General features: G+C 38.5%; 1 protein-coding gene across 1 annotated transcript in view; it reads left to right on the forward strand.

Annotated features, from left to right (window-relative positions):
* The window catches only part of LOC131683276 (uncharacterized), a 98,074-nt gene that overhangs the window by 29,502 nt on the left and 41,977 nt on the right, over positions 1-26,595 (forward strand). The gene's annotated exons all lie outside the window — the stretch shown is intronic.

Genomic DNA, 26,595 nt, shown 5'->3' on the forward strand with positions numbered 1-26,595 from the left:
AAAAAGGATGTACACGCTCTTTCATTTACATTGGGTTTCTATGCGCCCATTTGCTGAGCCCTATTAAAAAGTATACTGTCAAGCTCGCCCATTTACCCAGCAAGACAGAGTCAGTTTAGCCCATTTACCGCGCCCTTCTGAAAATTATGTAAACGGTTTAGCCCTTTCGCAAATGGTGGTTGCTGAAGGGCGAAATCACGACTGGGATGCAAATTGGGCGTAAGCATTTTTACATTTCTTATAAAAGAAATGTATAGAATTCGCTCAAACTTTCAAGATTTTTTCCGAGGCCCGGAGGGCCGAGTCTTATATACCAATCGACTCAGCTCGACGATTTGGGACAATGTCTGTGTGTGTGTCTGTGTGTGTGTATGTAACGAACAAATTCTCATTCGTGTTTCTCAGCAATGGCTGAACCGATCTTATCCAAACCAATTTTAAATGAAAGAACTAAAAAACAGTATGAACGCTATTAATTTGTTTTTGATTCTGATGTTTAGTTTCCAAGATATGAATGTTTGAATGCGTAAAAATGGCGTTTTTTGCAGTTTTTTTGAATTATCTGCCGAAATTGACAATATAACAATTTATATGTTTTTAGACAGCTTTAACGAATACCTTTCGAACAAGCTATAGATTGTTGAAATCGGACTATTATCAAAAGAGATATTTAACATTAAATGCGGACGAAAGATTTTTATCATTTCCCATTGCCAGAAATATGACCAAAAACATGTAATCTATTATTAACGCCAAAACGGCTTATTTTAGGTCAATAGTATCTTCGGAGAATTTAATGGAGGAAATATGCCCTTTCTTTTGGTATTGTGCTTTTGCTGATTAATCCCCCTATGAGTGAGATATTTTCACAAATTTGCTTGGAAGTGATTATATCGAAATAATGCCTTCTACAAATTTGTAGCTCTTACTTTTGCGAATAACTTTACTGAAGACTTCAAATATCTATTTTGAATACTTTAAAAGTTATGGCTTGTTGTTTGTGGATTACTCTTTGTCGCCTATTTATTGTTCAATATAGAAATAATCCATTGAAATAAGCCAAACATTATTTCGACAAATCGAATTTGGTATTTCATTTTTCTATCTACAACCGCTAGAAATAATCACCGCACCGAACACTTCCAAGTTGTCTGGAAGGAACTTGATAACTTATCAGTGCAAAAATGTTCATTTGTGCGAACCTTCTGACTGCAATTTTTCTAACTAATGACCATCGGATCGATCTGAAACATATCGGAAAATGAAAAGCCAAATAAATAACTCCAAGCAACGGCGTAGCCCAGAGAAGGTTTTGGGGTTTAACACCATACAACCCCCCCCCCCCCCCCCCCACCACACCCAAAAAAAATATTGGATTGAAGTTGAAAATTTATTGATGCAGACTGATTTAATTCAATATTACAATAACAATTATCTGATCCGTAGATTGATAACCTGTTGTTGTAAACGTCATGAGGACTTTTGATAAATTGTCGGAATGGGGTCCTGATATGTACCTGATCTATTGGTCTTCATTTCACAGTTGTCTAATAGCATCAATATCAAATTCCTGCCTGAAAACATTCCAATAGAAAATTACAGAGTTCTGTAATCAATCATAGTCCTCAGATTTATTTTCAAATTGATCTCGTTTTTGTAGAGATGAACTGTAATAAGGGTCTTTATTTAATAGGAAGAGAAGTTAAAATTGATTTAATGTCTATGAAACATAGAACTGCTCACCAAAAAAATGCATAACTTTCAACATTTGCCAAAAATGTTTTTGCCTTTCTCATTCACTCTAAAATTCGTCAATCTAATCCCGACCCGAAGGGCCGAGTGTCACATGCCAATCGACTGAGTTCGTCGAGATCGGAAAATGTCTGTGTGTGTGTATATATGTGTGTATGTGGAAAAAAAATGTGACCTCTGTTTCTCAGAGATGGCTGGACCGATTTGCACAAAGTTAGTCTCAAATGAAAGGTACAACCTTCCCATCGGCTGCTATTGAATTTTTTATTGATTGGACTTCCGGTTCCGGAGTTACGAGTTGAAGAGTGCACACACAGCAAATTCCCATATAAACTGAAATGAAAAATTTTCAAAATCAAATTTGTATTTTGACTTTTTTTGGACTTTGGTACATTTTTGTCTTTTTCATATAGAAAGGTTATGCAATCACTCTAAAAATCGTCAATCATACCGGCCCGGAGGGAGTATGCAGTGAGGGGTAGCTACTTTAAAATTAAAACTAGTTTAAAATTTCTTAACAAGTTGAAAATTTTCGGCAGGATCTGGAGCTCCCGGATCTTTCTCCATGATCCGCCCCTGGTTTCAAGCAACGTTTCAGTATCACATAGTATCTCAAGATCGTGGCTGTCGATCCATTGTATGTATGTGCAAATCGTACTGAACATGTAATATTCATTTCCACCATTGTATTGAACATAACCAGCCATGGAATCGTAGACTGGACAAATGAGACAAACACAATTGCACCACTAGGTGGATTAAGACAGGTTTTTTTTGGGAATGCGTCGAGTTGAGACGAAAACGTAATATGATTAATAACGAGGATAACACTTTTCGAATGTAGAGAGAAATTTATGAAAAATAATGATTTCCATTCGATTCTAGCAGGTTCTGATCGATTTTGATGAGCATTTGATTTTTGTTGTATGGCCAATTATATGAATAGGTCAAATGATTAAAATCAGTAATTTAAGGTCATTTTGAAACCGCCAACTTCGGAGGTTTAGTATCTTCGATGAGTTTTACAAACGTTAAACAGCGCATCATTTGATAAAATAATTTTGACGGTATATCGTCCTAGAAGTATTTATGGTGATTTTTCGCAGATTAATATTCATGACTACAATAAAGTCTCAACAAATTCGCTAGACACGAACTCTGTTACTATTTTCTGAAAAATTAATTCTGCATAATATAAAAACTTCAAAAATTACGGTTTCGGAATTATGCCGTTTGGACAGTATGATCGATTTTCACCAAACCCCCACCAAACCGAATTTCTGGCTACGCCGCTGACTTCAAGTAAGTAGAAACAAAGTCGTTCTACACTCATTCACAAGAAACTTCTTCGAATGCTGAATATCTATTATAATACATTGAAACCCTGATTTTATCAGCCAAATATGAACATATGTTTGATGGGCTCTAGCAGACGAACAAGACTGAATTCGAGTAAATCCTTTCTTGAGCATGTTTTCCTTATCATGAAGATGGAAATATGCAAAAATAAAAAGTTCATCATAATCAGAAATAGTTATCAGACTACATCAAGGGACGGGAAGAATATTTTAACAGCTTCAGTTTATTATAAAGAAAAAAAATTGCCCGATTTAGTCAATGTCCCCATTTTGTCAGCCTAAAATACACCATGAGACTGATAAAAATAGGTCTTTATTGTATGTATTATTCACTGTGTTTCACATTAATAGGTACATTTCATTTTTGGGGATTTTTTATTGTATCGAACTACAACAATTTTTAGGTAATTTTCAAGGGGTTTTTTATAGACTTCTTCCAAAATTTGGCGAACCTATTCCAATTCGTATACCAATTAATTGGTATACTTAAGGGTTAATATGTAGCAGATAGAGAAAATACTGAAATTTTCAGCTTTTTTCTTACACAATATTACGAAAGATTATTAAACAATTTTTCTTAATAAGTTTGTGAAAATTATAAATTATTTGAAATTTTTTAATAGTATAATTTTTTTTATTTAACCGTGATTTTTTAATAAATAGTGACCATCGCTTCACAACGTAGTTTATTTTTCATGGCTTGCGGTGAGCACGATCTCTCGAATCGCTGAACTGAAAATTATGGAATAGAAATTAATTTATAGTATTCTTTACTTTACTCGCCGCGCAGATAGCTCTGAATTAGACCCGCTGGTTCCCTAAGACGATTTCGCTAGATTTTCAGTGCACTGTGCACACAGTGCATTAACGCAAGTGACGGAAGGTTATCGAAAAGTTTCGTGAAAATGAAAATTCCAGTAATGATGATGATTTTCCCAAACGGTTCGTTTTCGAGAGGTTTTTATTTGTTCTTTGGCATTAGGATTAGCGATAATAATTCAAATCAAGGATACTACTGGGAAGTCACCTTTAGAAAAAGTCGATGTCGAAGTAAAATTTGGAACTATGCACGCATGCACTTCAGAGATAGCGTGATATCCGGAGCTGCGATTTCATTTCAACCCTTTTTTGTGAAAATGGCGATACTTACAAATGTAAACATAAGGCTTTTTCATACATGCGAATGAGGGCTTTGAAACGCAACTAATTAACCTAAAAATTTTGATTCTACGATATTGCTTTCTTAAACTACAGCAAAAAATACAACGGGCGAAACTGTATTTTTGTTTGTTTATTTAAAGTTTCGCCCTCCACGCTCCATGCAAACAAACAGGGCGATACTTTTTTTGCTAGCAGTTTAGAAGCGAAACTGTCATTTTCGTATTTTTTTAGGATTATCAAGCTGATATCAGCTGTAAATAGTAACAATGATCGCTATTGAAAAAAACCCGGACGAAATCGGTGGTGTAGAACTGTAGTTATTGTAAAAAAACGTAAGAACGATACTTCAATGCTGATAGGTGGGACCGAAAAAGTAAACAATCGCCAAAGGGTAAAGTATAAACTTCAAATCGATTAAAAAAAATGCGATTTTTTTGGCTAAGTAAAAGATATAACCCCTTTAGGAAAATTCAGTTTTCCCACCACAATTTAGATATTTTATTAACAGAGCATTAACAATAATTCGTAGCTATGTCTATTTTATGGGCCATTTTTTCGCTTCCCATAGATTTGATTTGAGATTTCTAGCACTGATGTTGTCCTATGCTGATTTGAGCGATTCTCTGAGTCCTGCCACTTTCCCATGTAGTATGTGTTATCAAAAACATCGCGAAGCATCAAGTTCTAAATGTTCTCAATCGATATAATATCCGAAGAGAGTGATAAGAGTTATAAGAAATGTCTCATCACACTGTTAGGTGGATTAAAAGCGTTTTTTAGTTTCTACCCACTAAAAGCACATAGGAATTAAATTCTTTGTTATATTGTCATAAGGTTTAACCAAAGATGCTTCCGAAAAAACATGACCATAAAGTAATTTATACCTACAATAAAAACTAGAAAAACTCATAGTAAGAGAACTGCGGAGAGAAAAACAGCATGTTTGGCAACGTATGCCCCGGCATTGTATGGCAACACGTCCAATGTTATAAGGATAGGCAATGTTCGATTGGATTCGTTTTTTGACAGCTAAACGCGAATCCAAACGATCCAAAATGGAGTCTCCGCAGTTAACTTTCTAGAGTTTTTCTAATAAAAACTATTTAGAAAAGTGTCGCCGAATATTGAAACTGACTTTTCTCCATTTGAGTACATTGCGACTTAGGCCCTAATGAAAGATCTGTGTCGATTTGTTTGTTTGCTCGTGGGTTAAGTCCTAACAAGATGATCCGATTTATTACTCATTTTTAGGTGGTGAAGTTTACCTGAACTTTATAGGTAACGAATTCGGTCGATGATAAGTTGTTGAAATGATCGTTCAATGCCCATACCGAAAAACGTTTCCATTGGTCAGAATGCCTACCAGCGTATGATAGCTGCAAACATGAGGACAACAAGGTTATCGCTTTCGAATGGAACAATTATTTATTATTCGTGTTCAAGTTTCATTACAGCAAAAGTTTCGTCGATTGACGATTATCGCATTGTCGTTGATTTAGCCGGCAAATGCAAAACAGTGCTCGGCACTGACGATAAGGAGTAAGAAGGATTTGATAGGAGTGATAAGAATGCAGAGCATTACACATTCTGGAAGAATATGAGGGAGGAGAAATTATATGTAAATTTATATTATATCCCGAGTTGCCATCATTTTTGCACCGCAATAAAGCTTTCTGCACCTGCTGTCGTGTTCAAATTGGCAGGAAATAACTAGGCAGCGAATGATAAATTGCATAGTCAATTTATTTACTTTTTCGGAAGGATAAGTAATTAGTATGTTGTGAATATATATGTGTCGCCGGTGCCGTGTGTTATGGTGGTACTGGACGGAACCGTTGATCAGCAGACCGTCCTTCTCGTACTGGTCATAGATGCGACGTTTTTTTCTCATCTGATAGCACTTGACATGTTTCGGAGATCTGTCTTAACGCTCTCTACTTAGCGCAGGATACGCGAAACCGCTGCTAGCTTTCGAAAGAAAATTCCTAGCTGCTGCTACTCTATCAGTCTCTCTCTCGACTGAGGACTACAATTTCGGTCGACTAAATTGTGCTATGAAAATTGTACTTCCTGGAATTTCACCTAACGAGATCAATTCATTGTGAGGAATTTCGCTGCGTTCCAATATTGCTTGCCTCTGTAGGTGATGATGTGTGTGGATTCACTTCGGCAACCAGGTCTTATGTTTTGGGTAATTTTGCTATCTTATTCTGCTGAATAAATCATCTGGCTAAAGCTTCTACGTTATACTATGGTCACTTTAAAAACGCATTGCTATTTAATAGTGTAGCTCTTGGCAAGTCAGTCCTGGCACTGTTCTCGACTAATCCTGGCACTATACCGCTGACGTCGCACTTATTACGGTGATCAAATTGGCAAGAGCGGCAGTGGTTTCGTCGGAATTGTTCACTCGACAAGCAGGAAGTGCAAGGACTCTGCTACTTATGCCTGAGCCCCTCGTTGAAACCTTCGTCCTGTCGGAGTGTTAGCTTCGTCCGATACCGGAGCGTATTGCTGAACCGAAGCAGTCTGCTACTGGCACTGGTTCCTTCGAATCGGAATCGCTGAATATTCCCGTTAGCCGAATGTCCAACGTGGCCGAAGGCAAACCGATTGCAGCAACACCACCAACCGTAGCTGAAATTTTGGCCTTTAATCCAAGTCCCTGCCATTGACATAGCGACAGACGAGTGCGGCGTAGGTTGGACCATCGGTTGACTCGGTGCCGGACAGGGCGAAACAGCTGCAACAGGACCGGACCTAGTATGGGGTGTAAAGGTCATCAATTGCCATAGATCACCAAAATGCTCTGCGACTAACATTGTGAACAAAACATACCAAAGCAAACGAAATTGATCGCAACAACGATAAAATAATCTAAATTCTACCCAAACATTTGAAAATGAGAAAAAGACAAAAGAAGTTTTAGTCGAATTCATAATAATTCTATTTAAAAATTGAATACTGTTTTATTTAGTTTGATTGCGCATATTGTTTACATCAGACACACCCCTTAATTCATTGAGTACGTATTTCACTGCCTTTATAATCCTTTTGGAATCAGTTACAATAATCCTTTATAATCATTTTATAATAAGTGTATTGCTAGTTAGGACTTTTATATCAGCCGGGCTCTTTTATATTTTTGTTATAAAATCATTATCAAAATTCTTCATAATCCATTGTTGCGTTATGTTTATGTACATGGCCAGATAGATAGTTTTTAACTGGGACGGAACGTGTGGATACGAAAAAACCTAATGTCAATTGTAGCCAGGGGGAGCTGTCAAATGCAGCCAAAGGGAACCGTCAAATGCAGTCAGAGGGGACTGTCAAATGTAGCCAGTCCATTTAAAATATGTGAGGAAAAAAGAGTGGCTATTCAAGACAAGAGATAAAACGAACAGAAAAAAGAAAAAGAAAACATCTATCCACAGGTTCTGTCCCAGGATTTTAATAGAGAACATCAAAATTCGATTTGTTTGCATTTGGCAGTAGGCCTTTTTCAAATGTTTGGCTACAAATTCCTTGCTTCTTCAATGAATCATGTATAAGAAAAAGAAAAATGTTAAATTTAACGGAACAATGTATGATGCCGACATCAATTAAAAAATACAGCTGAGCGACCTTGTTGGGAAAGTGTTAACATTTGGCAGCGAACCAAACCAAGTTTCTCATACCAAATACAAATATGTTAATACGGAATGCTCTGACAATTTTTCGAAGACACATTTTATAACCCAGGTACACCGATAAAGGTACACTGTCAAAGTGACAGCATACTTTGATGAAACAGTGGTAAACTGGCTGCACTGATGAAAATTTTGATTGTTGTTGATTTTCTGACACTTGCAAAGGTTTTTTTGTTTGCCGAAAAAAATCAGAGAAAATCTAACCATCGACTTCTAACGACCAAGTTTGTGCGCGGTTAATAACTGAATATTAGAATTGAATAGAATTAAGTTATAGAATATAAGTGGATATTGCAGATACTCAATGAAAATTGTTGCGGCAGCACGAACTCTACGAATTATTCTAGTTGTGCCAATGTCCAGACGCCGCTTGTGTGAAATCCTCCTCAAGCCTATTACATTGTCCGCAAAAAAGATTTGAACGAGGACGATATGACCTGAGTGCATATAAGGAGAGTGACGACACTGTCAAAATTGGAACAATTATTATTTGTCAGTGTCATTCCAAACGAGTCAAATTCATGTATTTTGACAGGTCGTTTGTTCGTTTGGAATATCACTGACGGATAATCATGACAGTTGTCTCCACTCTCCTTACATACACTCTGGATATGACCTGGCTGATGCAAAAGCTGTCCAAGCTGCACTCTTTGTACATCTGTTGCACACCTGAATCGACCGTCATTAGAAGCACTTGTGCCCTCCTTATGATCATTCTGGGGAGACTTTATGTTGCTAGCCAGGGTTGCCAAAATTAAATCTGTATTTTTATCCTAAAAAATCTTTTCATCTGTGTTTCTTCGAAAAATCTGTGTCGATATCTGTATCGAATCAGTTGAGTCGTTTAACCTTTTGCTGGATTATCTATCGAAGATATTAATTCCTGTTGTTTAAATCAGTCAAGCAAGAACCTGTTTACATTTTCGTAAAAACACTACAAATCGTTCTGATATTTCACATCCAGAAACTTGAACTTTACCGATGTGCAAAATGGAAAAATAATTTTCTTCTTCATTTAATGACTTTTGTTGATATATAATGTTATATACATTAAGTCAACCAATGTAGCTGTCATATTTTCGGACAAAGAATTAAGACTTAACAAAGTCACAGAGCGTGTCTGGAAGTAGGCTTCAGCCAGGCGTTTGCTGGGTGCTAACCTGAGTGTACTACAAACCTTTACCTTTCAGAATGAGCGACCACTCTCGAATATGAAGATATATTTTGATTAGGCTGTGCACGCAGACGAAGTAGACATAAATAATGACTTACTGTGAGCCGTGTGAAGCAATGTTTGTAAACACGGCTCACAGTAAAAGTCATTTTTAAGTCGACTTCGTCAGCGTGCACAGCTAATACAGAGGGCTAAGCTAAGAGAGACAAAGAGGAAGTATTACTGAAACTGTAAAAAATATTTCTAAAAATAGTTTTTGTAGGGTGACCATACGTCCTGGTTTCCCAGGACATGTCCTGGTTTTTCAATGACTGTCCTGGTGTCCTGGGAAGTCGAGGAAAACGCTTGATTTGTCCTGGTTTTTGCCCTGTAAGCCTAAAATATTTTTCTTTAATGAGTCTTCGCTTTATTTCCTCAGGTTCAGATCGCAGTCTTTTTTAAACTCACAACTTTCTTCTCTTACGTGAAAATTGAAAAGGAAAAGATCAAGCCGTTCGTATGTACATAGCATATTAATGACCTGTAGTCCGTTTACAAGGAAACTTGACAGTCGAACAAATCGAAATGATTCCAGTTGTGGACCAAACTGGTCGCTATCAATAGCGATGAAACAGTTTGTCTTCACATCCCGCACAAGTGAAACAGTCAAATCTACCTACAAGCTGATTGGTGCCTATCGCACAATCAGTCCATATCGTATCAGTGCACAAACAATATTGTATTGTTGCGGAGTGAAATGAGTTTGCCAAATGAAACAAAAGTGCCCGTGCTACGGGATAACACGATTTCGATCAACTTTAATAAAACTCGTGTTAGACCCACAGTTCAGGAAGTGGAGCAATTAGTAAAAGTGAAAATGGAGCTTAATCTCGCTGAAGTTACGTACATTCAGCTACATCACGTTTAAAACTGTGTTTCGATCACGTTTAGAAGCTTAGCACAGGCCGAAAACTTAATTGCAAAGAACAACATGCAACACGAGGTCAAATTTAATAACACCAGAATAAAGATCCCCGTGCATATGGAAAACGGCATGGTGGACGTGCGTATCCACCATTTGTTCTCGCGCACTAAGAAAGATGACATCAAACAAATCATGTCGCAATATCGAGAAGTAGAATCCATTACGAATGACACCTGGAGAATTTTTTTCATCGGCATTCCAAACGCCGTTCGTATTGTGAGGATGCGAGTGACTAAACCAATACCTTCTTACATGACTATCGAATGCAAATCACCGAGGGACGGCGTAACCTATAAGCAAACAACGCTAATCACATATCCCAGGCAGACCCCAATATGCTAATTCTGTAACCATACAGCCCACTACGGAAAAACATGCGCCGAAGCAACTAGTCAAAACTCATCTACTACAGCCAACTCTAACAAGGAGCCAGCGACACCTTCAGATAAACCAAAAACAACGATCCAATTAACCAATAATGCAGGTACAACGACCACGACAACCGCTCCCAAACCAACAACTAACATCGCCAATAAAGAAGAAAATACCGATGAAGACGGATTTACAACAGCGAGCTGCAAGAACAAGAAACAAATAAGAATATCTGATCGTGAACAGCAAGAAAGCAGTACCGATGATGACATGGACGGGAACGATAACGCGAGAGAAGGCAGACTGAATGAACCCCAAGCGGATTCACCGCCAAGGAAAAGGATCTCAACACGCAGCAGCAAACTGCGTCAACAAGATCTGAAAGACCGACATTCTTAGCATTTTATTTTATTATTTTTACTTATTGTAAAAAATTAAAAGAGAAACTGAGAAATTTGTAATCAACGGTAGTTTTTGCAGATGTTTCGATCCTTAATTTCAAATCGAGATATAATGGTTGTCATTAGAGATTGTCAGGTACTTATTTTTAAATCAGGAATAGCGTAGGGAGTTACTTGGGACCGTTTACGTTTCTAGCTTACTTCAATGACGTGTGTTTAGTGTTGATAACTCCTCGCCTGTCATGCACAGATGATTTCGTTTCATCCGCTAAATTCATAATTGCCGATTTCCCCAACAACATTATGTGGCCTTCCCTGATGGCTATGAAGCAAAAACTGTGTGTGTACAAATCTGAAGAAAAGAGCTCGGTGATCGAATTCTCATGAGACTTTTTGGCTGAGCTATGCCTGCCCGAGCCCAGAAATGTATTACTGCATTAGCTCTGCCTGCCAGAACCTGGAACTTTTTACCTGTCGAAAATCTAGGGAGCAGGCACAATCGATTAAGAGGTGATGGATGTAGGTAGTTCCCTTTGAACTGTCCTGGTTTTTTACTCGCTTGATATGGTCACCCTAGTTTTTGTAACATCATTTCTCAAAAATCTGTATATCTGTACATACACGCAAAAATCTGTATATCTGCACATACAGATTCTTGGTCTGAAAATGGCTCAAAAATCTGTATAAATACAGATTATTCTGTATTTTTGGTAACCCTGATTCATATATGAAAAGACGAGAAAGCACTACTATCGCTCTCTCGCTCGTTTTCGTGCCATTCCTGTACCTTTCCTTTCCGTTCGGCTACCAATACTAGCATAACCAAAACGAATATTCTGTCTTTCCGTCGCCTTCAATCTAGTGGCCAGTGCTAGCAAACTTGCATGTTCAGTTTTTCAATAACATTCCAACAATATTTTCAAAGAATGTTGCAGATTTGAAAAGAAGAAAGGAAAAGATTTTCACAAATTTAAATTCTTTTGTGTTATTTGTTAGCGCTGATAAAGGCTATTTAGTTTACTACTAGCAAGGAGCTGCACAAACAAATCGATTTATGCAGTTAATCAACGGAGGCTGCCAAATAGTTCGAATATTTATTCATTTCCTTATCTTCGGTATACACCGTACAGACGCATTTTAAAACTATATATTTCTTATTAATATCTTATATCTATGCTTGGAAATGTTAAAATCATACACTGAAGAAGCTTCGTTAAATCTGCGGCAACATCTTTCCAGTGGATTATTTTGTCCATATGAAGTACGGTGTCTAGGGATCCACAACAGAGTGGGGTTACGGAGAACACGAGGAGGCGCATACAAATTAACGCCCGAGAGAACATCGGGACTGTCGATGTTACCTGACAGCAAGTCGAAAACAAATACTCTTTGCAGGAAGATACGGCGAGTCGCCAGAGTCTGCAGACCGAGTAGCATACATCTATCGGCATAAGGAGGCAACACAACTGGATCATTTCATGGAAGTTTCCTGAGGGCGATTCGCACAAAACATCTTTGTATACGCTCTAGTCAGTCAATTTGAACGGCATGGTATGGTGCCCACACTTGCACAGCATACTCCAGAACACTTCTGATCAGGGCACAGTAGAGTGCTTTTAGTGCGTAGAAATCATCGAAGTCCGCCGTGTTCCGCTTTAAGAAGCCCAGCATTCCGAAAGCCTTAGCAGTTGTCGCGGTGATATGGTCGGAAAAGCTCAACTTCCTATCGAAGAGCACTCCCAAGTCACGGATCGAGTCGACGCTTTCAATTGTTCTACCTTTTAGGCTGTATTCATAACGTCCTGGAGTAAGCAAGCGTCCGAAACTGATTACTTTGCATTTATTAACATTGACTTCCATTCCGTTAAGCGTGCACCATTCTTGAATAGTACAGATATCTTCTTGACGCACTACGGCGTCAAGTGCAGAAGCGATAGTTCGGAAGATTTTGAGATCGTCCGCGTACAGCAATTTCCCAGACTTGATCCGACTACAGATATCGTTAATAAACAGGATAAAAATAAGCGGGCCCAGATGACTGCCTTGCGGGACACCTGTGGGTGTTCTGAATGTGCTTGAACGCGTGTTTTTTATACTCACGAATGCCGAGCGATCGGAAAGATACGACTGCAACCAGTTAGTCAACCAGGTGGGAAATCCCAAACGCTTTAATTTCAAGATTGCGATGTTGTGCGGTACTTTGTCAAAAGCTTTTGAGAAATCGACGTAAATTGCGTCCACCTGATGACGCTTCTCGACGGCGGGAAACAACTTAGAAGTGTAGGCTATCAGGTTAGAAGTTGTTGATCGTTTTGTGACAAACCCGTGTTGATACTCCGAGATAATGTGGGATGCAGCTGCATACGTGACGTTGTAGACCAGCTTTTTGAGAACTTTGGAGAGACAGTTTAATAATGAGATACCTCTGTAATTTTCGACGTTGTGAATATTTCCAGCCTTGTGAATGGGAACGATAGAAACTTCTTTCCAGGCGATAGGAAAAATGCCTTCAGCGAGAGAGCGATTGAAAATGATACACACCGGAAGAGACAGCACGTGGGCGCAGCTTTTTATAAATTGGGGCGAGAGATGATCGGGGCCAGGCCCTTTCGACGAATCAACAGCAGTCAGAGCCTTCAAGACGTCAGCTCGGCTTACAGTGGGACGGGGGAGATTTATGTTGTACGATGGTAATGTTTCCAAATACTCTTCCGAAGGGACGGTATAGTCGCTTCTAAACACTCCGCGAAAGAAATCAGCAAGCAAATTTACGGTATCAGCTGGAGATTGCGCGCTTGCGTTTCCAAGGAAAACGTCAGTGGGAGTACTACCAGATCATTTTCTGCTGCTAACGAATTTCCAAAATGTTGCGGGGTTATCGCGAAGGCTATTTTGCACATGATTCAAATACTCACGAAAAGCGGAATTCCAGGCCGTTTCGTATTGCAGCTCTATCCGTCGAAGAGTAACTTTGTTTTCGTCTGACTTATGGCGGAAATACCGCTTGCGCTGTTTTCGCAGTGCATTACGCAAACGGCGAATCTCAGCGTTCCACCATGGAAATTTGAAATCCACCCTCCTGTTGACTCGTTTCAGTGGAACCTTTAGGCGGAGTATGTCATATACTTTGCCATAAAACAGCGCGACTGCTTCGTCAAGCTCATTACAACACATTAAGTCGGTCCAGTCGACAGTGGCAATCAGTGCGGAGATTTCGTCAAAGTTGCAACGGTTAAAGTCAAAATCAAGCTCGTCAATCGAATGAAATGAATCATCTCCACTGTTGGCACGTACATCTAGCCGCAGGACAAACGGTTTGTGGTGAGGATCGACTTTGAGAATAGCAGTCGGAGGTTCAAGCAGCTCTACTATATCCGTGTTGTTTACGAATGCAAGATCGAGGATCCTCCCGTTCACATTCGTCAATGAGCAGATCTGGTACAGACCGCCTGCAACCATGCAACCGTTACAGCTATTTCTTGTTCCGAAGAGGCATTAAGAGGTAGGTAACATTTTAGATCATTATCGAGCGACCACTGAAGGCGTGGAAGATTGTAGTCTCCAAAGACGAGAACAGTGTCGGTGCTGCCAGCATTGTCTAGAATTGTTTGAACGGCATTAGCGTGCGCGTGATACAAATCCGGATCACTATTTGGCCTGAGATAAACACAGCTAATATATACAGATTGATTCGGGAGCGCGATACGCACGGCGATTTGCTCCAGGCATTCAATTCCAGATAAGCTTAGCTGCGAGCCTACGAGGTTGTTCTTTACCGCTATTAGGACACCACCGCCTCGACGCAGATGACTGGTTGTTGAGTTGCGGTCGCAGCGATATATTACGTAGTTTGACGAGAGCTCAGCGTTTAATATGTCTTCGCGCAGCCAGGTTTCCGTAAGGACAATGACGTCGTAGTCACTAGAAGAGAGCGCTAGATGGAATTCTTGTGTTTTCGTTCTCATTCCTCGCACGTTCTGGTAGTAAACGGAAATAAACTGCTCGGAATGTGCGGTAACTTCGGGAACAGGCAATACAGGATGTGAAACAGGCGATGTAGCTAGTTGGGAGGAGAGCGAAGAGCAGTGGAAGTAGTCATTGTTGCTGAGTCGGGCGCATTCGGTTTCCAAAAAACCTTTCCGGAATCCGACTTCTCTTCAAACTCACGATAAGCAATGCCAACTGGCCATGTAGATGCCGTCATAGCCTTTTCTTTAAGATCCGTGGGCATGCCAACTTTGTAGGAGACAAAATTCAGCGTTCTAGGATCTCTGCCACGAGGGACCAACTTGACGACAGTGATGTTCGAATTTCCGAGTTTATCCGCAGCTAGCTTGGTGACGCTTTCATCAGGGACATCGGGCGAAATTCCTACAGGTACAACCAAAACTTTTTATCTTCACGATTCACAGCGATAGATGGTGTCAATGATTCGGCGGCATCAGTACCACGTAGCAGCTTAGAAGGATTGGAGCCTGTATCATCGTTGTCTCTCTTTCTTTTAGCAGAATTAAAGGAAAATTGTCGCGGTCCAGGAATCGGCGTTTTTGGTACAGCGTCTATCAACGTTTTGAAGTTGGTCCGAATTTCTACCTTTAATTCCTCCAGTATGTCGTTGCGAATGGAATTTTTAAGCTCCTCGATCACCATTTGGTTTGCGGACTCAACGGACACTAATGCGTTACGAAAACGTGCTTTGTCCATGATATTTTTGCAGGTGTTACACATCCAAAATAAGTTAGACTTGTTAATAACAGCGGCAAATAATTCGTCGTTTAGTCCGCAACATTTTGCGCAAAATGACGAAGAGCAAAAACCGCCACATTTTACAGCATTACGACCATCGGAAAATTTATCAGTACAACTCTCACAAAATCCAGGCATTTTACGATATGTGGTAGTGTAAGGGTTACTAGTTGAAATGCTCAGTAACAGATGGCGCCACTTACACTCTACAAGATTATGACAGGTATGTTTTTGGGTACGAAATTCACTTAGGTACAAGATCGAAGGAGCGCAAGAAAGTACTAACCAAAACAACTACGAAATTACTTCTCACCTCTCTCGTTCTGGCACCTGGAGTTCAGGAAGGCGGAGGACAACTGTTGTTCTTTCGGTTGGCAGGAATAAAACACAGCAGCGGCGATGATGTTTATTTCTGCTGGATGATGAATTAGCAAATTGATGGGCGGTATTTGGTCGTGTGTTATGTTGATATTTTGTTCAGATGGTGACATTTTTGTAAACTGCGAGTGGAAGTGATGGTGGTGCAGTGGCGAGATGGCGGAGTGGCGAGGTGACGGAGTGGCGAGGTGGCGGTGTAGCGGTGGAATGGCGGTTGTGGCAAATCAGCAAACTGCTTCAGCTTGTCCAGAATACCTTGATATTGCGGTCCTACCTTGCGTGTGAGCAAAACACCGTCATTCGGCAAGTGAACACGGAGGCTGGATATCAAGTTTGAACGGTTTTGCAGGATATCGAGGCAACAATTACAATGATATAAACAAAAATTGAGGAGCGCGGAAAACAAACTAAACTTTCACAAACAGTGTTGGCAAATATTTTAGAATAGAATAGAAGCATGCGACTAGTGTACTTTGCACGTTCTATATTTTATCAATACTAGAGAGGATAAATAAAATAATTCAAATTGTAATAGCGACATGCAATTGTGGCAACACTGGCCATGGGATGGTGGGAGAATACGCACATTCATTTTGGTTAAGATGGTATTAGCAGTAGAAAGGAATGGAAAAGCAGTGTAAAGAACCGTTTATTGTTTTATTGCTGGAGCATAATTCAGACACACTCCCCGCGGACACGGTGAGCCAGTTTAATGTATTTGGCCTGAAAGTTATGCGCTTGGCGCACTATTTTGCATCCTCGAACAAACCGACCAAGTAGGCATCGTTGGCTTCTCGGGGCATCATTACGACTGAGCTTTGTAAGCGTAGCTCGACTTTGCAGTCCTGCACAATCTCACGACCCAGACGCTGGAACGATAGCCTACAGATTAGTTGCTCTGTTGCCCTTTAGTTGGGGCGAAATTCACGCAGGGCGACAGTTCCTGATCGGGTTGCGATGAGTCACCAGTAGCTGGGGCACTTTTTCCGACCGTCGTCATCGCCAACTGCTTTCCTTCGGTGGACTGGCTGCTTGCTAGTGCTTGAACGAATACGAATGATGAGAAAAACCGACCGACAGATATTTATATAATCGCGTTAATATGCACTACTATCGCTTTCTCGCTCGATCTCGTGCCGTGCATGAGCCTTTCCTTTCCGTCCGGCTTCTAATGGCATAACCAAAGGAATATGCCATCTTTCCCCCACCAACTGCTCTCGTCAAGCAACCCAATGCGAATAATCATAGGAACAAACATGTACTGGACCTATATATAAGCTTTTCATTATTTTATTGTTCGGTTGGTCCACCATAGTGACGGCTCTGTGCGGGATGGGCTGAAAATTTTCACTTTTCCAAGTCGTTTTCGAAAGATTTTTCAAAACACAATTTTTTGTTATTAATGCATGTTATACATACTTCAAATTTTAATACAGCATAGAGGAACATATTTTCAACAAATTGGCCTAAAAATCAAATCATGCTGTTAGGTATGATAAAAGTTATTAACGTTCAAAATCTGACGCGGCGCCGCAGCCGATATTTTGAAACGGGACCCCTATATTGAAAGCTTAAATGTATTCTACATTAAAATTTACTTGGCTTTTTATCCTTCACAAGTTATTCTTATGAAGACAAAGACTAGCGGCGATAACACGCCACTACGCTCTGGAATTATCCAGGAGCTTTATTTAATTCATTTTAACCATAATGAGGTTAATAATTTGAAAGTATTTGAAAAAGCACGTTTTATGTTACACGTGCAAGTAAAGTGGGAACATTATAGACGACATGGGGGCAGAATTCAAAATCTGACCCAGTGTCGTAGATGCCAAGGCTTTGGGCACGGCACAAAAAATTGTCATTTGGATTCCAAATGTATGATCTGTGGCGATAAATCGCACACGAAAGATACTTGTCCGGTGAAAAAAAACCACAAAAAGTTTCAAATGCGCTAACTGTAGCGAAAATCATAAATCGAATTTCTGGGGTTGTCCTGTTCGTGAAAAAATTATAAATTCTCGTTGTAGGCAACAAAAACAACAACTAAAAAATTTACCTACTTCTTCAGGTACACTTCAAGAAAACACGCCCAAACATGTTAATCCGATTCAAAATAGATTAACAACTTCTTCTACCTCCGTCACACCATCCTACAATGGTGTGTCATCTTATGCTTCAGTGGCAGGTAGCAATGCCAAAATAACGGCTACCCCTACCACACCCTCAATCTCGTTTGCACCCAACGCTTCCTTTAGTCCAATGGATCTAGGTACCGTAACGGAAGAAAAATTAAAATGCCTACAAGAGTCTATGTTACCTATGATGATTGCCATGTTAAATTCTACCTCCATGTTTGAAGCTTTTCAAGCGGGGTGGGAATTTGCTAACAAAATTGTAATGAAATTAAAGTTTAAAAATGACTTTAAATAATCATTTAAATTTATTAAATTAGTATGCTCGTTCATTAAAACGTGCGAAGATGAATTTTTCAACTTCTTGAAGATACATAATGTGCATATAGACGTTGCGACCGAAACTTTTTTAAAACAAAATATTAAATTGAAGAGTAACTCTAATTTTGTTATTCATCGATCTGATAGAATTGTTTGATTCGGCAGAGGAATCGCAATAGCGGTTAATCACAGGATCAAACATTCATTTTTATTGCTGCGGCCTATTTGCCTTTTCAGTGCACTGGCGAGCAAATTAATTTCTTGAAATGAGACTTACAAAACCTTACAAGAAATCGGTCGAAATTCTTCATAATCGGTGATTTTAATGCCAAACACCGTGCCTGGAATAATGCTCAAAGCAATTCCAACGGCAAACTACTTTTTAATGATTGCTCTGCTGGTTATTATTCAATTTTGTTCCCGAATGGTCCTACATGCTATTCGTCTGTAAGGAATCCATCAACAATTGATTTGGTTTTGACAGATCAAAGTCACCTTTGTAGCGAATTTATTACACATGCTGACTTTGATTCTGATCATCTTCCAGTAACTTTTTCACTCTCTCAAGAAGCTATTTCCAATCCCATTAGCTCAGTGTACAATTATCACAAAGCTAACTGGGAAAGGTACAAAACTTATATTGAGAATAATTTTAATCATGACCTTGATTTACAAAATAAAGCTGACATTGATACGGCTATACAAAATTTAAGTATATCTATAGTTGATGCTAGAAATTTATCAGTACCAACAACATAGAAAAAATTTAATACTCCTATTATTGACGACGATCTTTAACTTCTGATTCGCTTGAAGAATGTACGAAGACGTCAATATCAACGTTCTCGTGATCCTGCTATGAAATGTATCTATCAGGATCTACAAAAAGAAATTAAGCATAGATTCACACTCCTAAGAAATGAAAATTTCGCGAAAGAGTTTGAACAAATCAAGCCAAATTCTAAACCTTTCTGGAAACTTTCTAAGGTTCTTCTTAAGAAACCTCAGAAACCAATTTCAGCTTTGAAGGAAGGTGACCACATACTTCTTACAAACGAAGAAAAAGTTCAAAAACTTGCTCAGCAGTTTGAAAGCATTCATAATTTTAATCTCAACGTTGTGAGTCCTATTGAAACCGAAGTCTTACAAAAATATGAAAACGTTTCAAATCAAGTATTGTCTCTAGACGATATTGTTGAAACAAACTATGATGACATCAAATCCATCATGAAAAAGTTAAAAAATATGAAAGCTCCAGGTTATGATGGAATTTTCAACATTCTTCTTAAAAACCTTCCTGAAATCACCATGAGATAATTGGTCAAAATATTCAACAAATGTTTTGAATTAGCATACTTCTCTGAAAAATGCCAAGTATTCCTATTTTGAAACCAGATAAAAACCCAGCAGAAGCATCTAGCTATCGACCAATTAGCTTACTCTCTTCTATTAGTAAATTATTTGAAAAAAAAATCATCCTAACTAGAATGATGTCACATATCAATGAGAATTCTATTTTTCTTCCTGAGCAGTTTGGATTTCGTATTGGACATTCAACTACTCATCAACTTGTGAGAGTAACTAACATGATAAAGGCAAATATCTCAGAGGGCTATTCCACTGGAGTTGCTCTTCTAGACATCGAAAAAGCTTTCGACAGTGTTTGGCACAAAGGATTAATTGCCAAAATGTGGGATTTCAATTTTCCAATTTACATAATAAAGATAATTAAAAATTATCTTACTAACCGTACCCTACAGGTTTCTTATCAGAATTGTAAATCTAGTAAGCTACCCGTTAAAGCAGACGTCCCTCAAGGATCAAGCGTCGCACCAATACTATAGAGGAACTGGGGGCAAGTCCGACACCGTGGATAAGCCCGACACCCCACGACTTTTCCCAGATATCAAATTTTGAATCATACAATAATAACAGGATATCATTAGTACGATTATTTTGAGCATTTCGAGACACACAGATGCCATATAGATTCATCCAACGTCACAAAATAAACAAAACATGCGAAAACAAAGTTGATGCGCACTTGGATGTTATTTTTAGTTGAAACACTTTAAGGTTTTAACAGCACAAAGGTTTTGGAAATCATCAGTATTTTTGCCGCACATTCTAATCTACTCTCCATATCATTATTTATCTGCGTTGAGGATAAGTTTGAGTATTCCAACACTGTTTATTGGGCATTTAACAAAAATGTGCACTGTTGGGGTAAGACCGATAGTTTTAGGAGGGGTAAGATCGACACGCTATTTATTTATGGTTGAGTTCATTTTTGATTCAATGCGAATGACTGGGAGTTGTTTATGGTATTCTACTTTTATAATATCATGTTTTTATTTGAAATCTACGGAAACTCTGATATTTGCATTTATTCCTTGTCAGTATTGTCTCAAGCCGACCAAAAAATTAAAAATCAAATTGAGCGCGATTCATAGTTTTATTATAAAACGAAAGGAAAAAGGATAATCTAATATGAGATTCTAAAATGATATTAAATAACAATTTCCATCGACTGCCGGATTGTTGATCAACAGAGTTCCGAAAAATCATAACACGAATCGGATAGCTTACTACAAAAGCGTATGTTACTTCTAAGTGAATGAATCTTAGTAACAGGGGATATATTCTTCTTGCAGAACGGATCTTACTTCTTAGAATGGCTTCACAAGCACTAATAAAGCTTGAAAAGATTAAGAGGGAAAATCTTTACCATAATACAAACCAAGTGTTGAACATTATTTATTCACACCTTCCTCTCTTCCTCTTGCTACGCGATGAAATTCCAGAAAGCATGCATTTGTATCACACATACTCATATACACATAGTTACACTTTATCACACATACACAACACATTTTTAATGAAAAAAATTGGACAAAAAGAAAGCTAACAAGGGTGACGCTCGTGCCACTTCGGGGTGTCGGTCTTACCCGCAGCGTTTTTAAAATGTTATTTTTCTCCATTTTTTGGCAACCAATAATTTTTAATGAATCCAATTTTTTGAAACGCTTAAAAAATTATATCTTGTTAAGAACCATGTAAACAAGGATTACGCACAGAATATACAATTTTTGGAGCTTTTTGGTATTTTAGAAAAATGATTGCGCTTAAGGTGTCGGACTTGCCCCCAGTTCCCCTACAATATTTTTACCTCTGATCTTCCAAATCTACCTACAGTAAAGTCACTTTTCTGTGATGATACTAGCATGTCAGCCACTGGTAGGAATCTTCGTATTATCTGCAGTCGACTGCAACGAAGCTTAAATATTTTCAATGATTACCTGAAAAAATGGAAAATTTCCACTAATGCGGCAAAACACAATTGATTGTGTTTCCGCATAAGCCAAGAGCTTCTTCTCTTAAAACAAATAATAACCATATTATTAAATTTAATGGTTTGACTTTAACGTGGTCAGATAAAGTTAAATACTTGGGTTTGATTTACGATAAAAACTCACTTTTAAGAAATCCAAACAAAATGCAACAAATATATAAAATGTTTATAGGCTCTTATAAATAGGAATTCTAGGCTCTGCCTAAAGAACAAACTATTAATTTATAAACAAATATTTAGACCGGCAATGCTATATGCAGTGCCGATCTGGGCAAGTTGTGCTACTAGGAAGAAAACGCTTCAAAGGTTTCAGAATAAAATTCTGAAAATGATTTTAAAGCGTCCTCCCTGGTTTAGCACAAATGAGTTGCACAGACTCGCGAACATAGAAACATTAGAAATTATGACGAACAGTATTATAAGCAGCTTCCGACAAAAATCGTTGCAATCTTCAATTGCATCGATTAGCTCGCTTTATAGTTTATAAGTTAGTTTATAAGATTTGTTTAGCTCCTTATTCAGAAGACAAGTAGGTTTAAAACATCCTACTGAAAAAAAAAAAATACTTAACTGCGAAAGCATATTATAACTTAATAATAATTAACTGAATCATGTAAACAATAGGGATGAAAAGTCACCACTTGGGGCTGAATTAGAAATGTAATGCAAACAAAACAATATAATCAAATAGAAAATAATATATAAAAAAAGCACTTGTGTCTCGACCGAGAGTTCGAAAACCAATGACAGTTATTTCAAGTGTTTCACCGTCGACACGTAGCTCATCAAGTTGGCGGCGTGCGAAGTGTATTAAGAATGTATTATACATTTTCACAATTATATTGATCATAACCAACCATGGAGTTATAGCTTTAAGAAATGACAAAGGCACGATTGTACCAATAGATGGATTAAAACATGTTTTTTTGCCTTTCTCAATAGAAAGGTATTGCAATTGCTCTGAAAACCGAATTGTTAACGGAGGCCCGGAGGGCCGAGTGACAGACCATTCGATTCAGTTCGTCGAGTTCGGCAAATGTCTGTGTGTATGTGCGTCTGTGTGTTTGTACGCGAACACAATCTCACTCACTTTTCTCAGAGATGGCTGAACCGATTTCCACAAACTTAGTCCCAAATGAAAGGTGCAACGATCCCATAGGCTGCCATTGAATTTCTAATGGATCCGACCTCCGGTTCCGGAATTACAGTGTGATGAGTACGATCACGCAGAAAATGTCGATTTTAATAAATTCTGCAATGACCACAACTGCTTCGATTTGTAGTACTAGGTCACTAACAGCCATTCAAAGTCTCTTTGGTCATATTGGCCACCATCATCGGTTGCGGAAGCCCCTGCAGAAGTATCCAAATTCAGAATAACAGTCATATCGGTTTCTCGGAGATGGCTAGACCGAATCAACCAAACTTAGTCTCAAATGAAAGATGTTGCGTCCCCGTACATGGCTATTAAATTTTATCCTCAACCGACTTCCGGTTCCGGAGTAACGGGTTGTGGCGTGCGATCACATAGCAAATTGTGATTCAAACCGATTCTCCGATGAAAGTAAAAAAGGTTAAAATTTCGCGAAAATGTTTCTCAAACAACTTAAATTTGCAGTTCTAGGTCACCGACGGCTAAACAAACTTTCGTTGACTACATGGATCACCATAGACGGTTCCGGAAGTGCCCGGGAAAAGCGGCCATCTTTTAAAACTAGCAAACTCATATCAGTTTCTCGGAAATGGTTGGGCCGATTTTCACAAACTTAGTCCCAACTGATAGCTATATTCAGGGTTGCCAAAAATTAAATATGTATTTTTATCCTAAAAAATCTTTTCATCTGTGTTTACTCTTCGAAAAATCTGTATCGAATCAATTGAGCCGTTTAACCTTTTGCTGGATTATCCATCGAAGATATTAATTCCTGTTGTTTAAATCAGTCAAGCAAGGACCTGTTTACATTTTCGTAAAAAAACACTACAAATCGTTCTGATATTTCACATCCAGAAACTTGAACTTTACCGATGTGCAAAATGGAAAAATAATTTTCTTCTTCATTTAATGACTTTTGTTGATATATAATGTTATATACATTAAGTCAACCAATGTAGCTGTCATATTTTCGGACAAAGAATTAAGACTTAACAAAGTCACAGAGCGTGTCTGGAAGTAGGCTTCAGCCAGGCGTTTGCTGGGTGCTAACCTGAGTGTACTACAAACCTTTACCTTTCAGAATGAGCGACCACTCTCGAATGTGAAGATATATTTTGATTAGGCTGTGCACGCAGACGAAGTAGACATAAATAATGACTTACTGTGAGCCGTGTGAAGCAATGTTTGTAAACACGGCTCACAGTAAAAGTCATTTTTAAGTCGACTTCGTCAGCGTGCACAGCCTAATATAGAGGGCTAAGCTAAGAGAGACAAAGAGGAAGTATTACTGAAACTGTAAAAAATATTTCTAAAAATTGTTTTTGTAACATCATTTCTCAAAAATCTGTATATCTGTACATACACGCAAAAATCTGTATATCTGCACATACAGATTCTTGATCTGAAAATGGCTCAAAAATCTGTATAAATACAGATTATTCTGTATTTTTGGTAACCCTGTTGCTAGCTGCTATCAATAGATAAGTGTTGCTGGTGAGTTATTCTACGTTTCGATCGTTCTCGTAAAATTCTAATAATATTAGATAGGGTAAAGTGCCTATTTTCACCATACTAAGCAGGGTGCCTCACTAATTCATTAATTCCTCGGCCTACAATCAATGGAATGCGTAAAAATGGACATCAACAACTTTGCTTCGTTGTTAAGAACCAATATAATAACACAAATACGCTGAAAACAGTGTAATTCTCGTGTTTGAGCGCAACGAAAACTCGAATCGAGTGCCTCTATTGTTGCGCTACCATTTGAATCAATGCGTGGAACAAAGATGGCAGACACTGCTCTAACCAACGGCTTCAAATGGGTAAGGTGATAATAGAAACATAGCGAAAATGGGCTCATCACCCTATCAACTATCTTGTAGCACCAGAGACGTTGAGAAAACATTATCCGGATTCGCTAAAAAACATCTATCCTATCACAGTAAAGACCCGTTTTTATCAGCCCCTTGGTGAATTTTAGACCGATAATTCAGCGTATGTAGAATGTTGTTACAGTACTGCTGATTGATTTTTATGAAGATCTGACATACGGTGTGGAAAAAAACTGCTTTTTTCGTTTGCGAATTTTGCGCATTCTCTGTGCAACCTTAATCATTCATCCTGGAATAGAAAAGCGGGGTAAGAGGAAAATGCACGACGTCCTAGAACGTGAACATCGAAAAATGCTGTCAACTCTAAACACCACCACCACCGTCGTCGTTGATTTAAAATAGAAGAAAAACCATCTCTACTTGGGCAAACTCTGAATTTCGACACTCCTAATATAATTCCAGCTGGCCATTCACATTCAACTTCAGAAGATCTAGTTGAATTTGGCTTCCCGGAGCTCGTAGCAACAATCGGCAAAAACCAAAACGGCGAGTCTCAGCCATAGAAACTAATTTTATTTTGACTTTATAAACAAACTAAAGTTTTTAAATCATAGGCATGCTTTGATCAGGAACCGTTGCCAGTTTCCACGGCTCACAGAAAGGAGGCTTGCTATTCCGCGAATTGACAGTTTTCGGTGACGTCAGAGAAATCGTTGAGATAAACAAACGGATTTCTCGAAAGTTGTTAATTGACAATATTTGAGCTCTTACGGTGGAAAAAAGATGGGTGGGTAATGTCTAGGACATAACCGGAGTGTCGTGACTACTCGTTTGACTTGTAATTCAAATCGAATGATACTCAATGAAATATGTGGGAATGTTTCAAGTTATTCTTTATAATAATTATGGTGGTTCTGAAAAGAACCTTTGTTGTTGGCGTCTGCGTTGATCGGGGATGCGCTGGATTCTAAGCTCGTTGAGACATTCATTCATGAAATGAACAAATTTCATATTTTCTTGCTTTGAACTATCAATGTTAAAATCTCTCGAAACAACCATCGGAATCTTTTCCGTACAGAAATGAACACGCTTAGCGAAAAACTAGGGGCGGGTAATGTCCGGGACATAACCGCGATGCTCATATTCTTAAAATTCTGCTTGTATCTCCTTCAAATGGCTAAATTTTGCGCATTAAGTTCGATTCACCGGGCTCAGCGAAATTTTCCTGGGGATCCCGTTCGTTAGTATATTCAGCAAAACAATTTTATTACCGAGTTCTCCGCGTTGAATACAGGTCAATAATTTCATATAATGATTTCAACATGCAGACAATGTACATGTATGACAGGTGGGAGTGTTCTGAAGTGGTTTTAGTGGAGGTAACAACATAAAATCATGTATTGGACATTTTACAATGATTCTCCTTAACCCTGCAAAACCACGTGGTTGGCAGCAGAGGGTTAAGTTGTTTGGAAGAGATGACAGTTAATATATGATAACTAAAAATATAAAATTGTTCTATAAATTGCAAAGTTATTGCCGCGTTGACCTGAAAATTTGTCATTTCATTCATAAAGGAACAATCATTGAAATTATGTCAATTTATGCTTTGCAAGATTTGAAATAACTTCGAAGTGTGGTCACGACACCCCTGTTATGTCATATACATTACCAACCCATCTTTTTCCATTTTGCCTTTGTCCTAATAAGGACGGTTTGTGGATAACTATGTTGATACAAGACGGGAATCTTTTAAAACAATTCAAACCTTGCAGACGATTGTTTTTACTGCGTACATCCATAC

This window comes from Topomyia yanbarensis, chromosome 2, assembly GCF_030247195.1.
Source record: "Topomyia yanbarensis strain Yona2022 chromosome 2, ASM3024719v1, whole genome shotgun sequence".
Classification (NCBI taxonomy): Eukaryota; Metazoa; Arthropoda; class Insecta; order Diptera; family Culicidae; genus Topomyia; species Topomyia yanbarensis.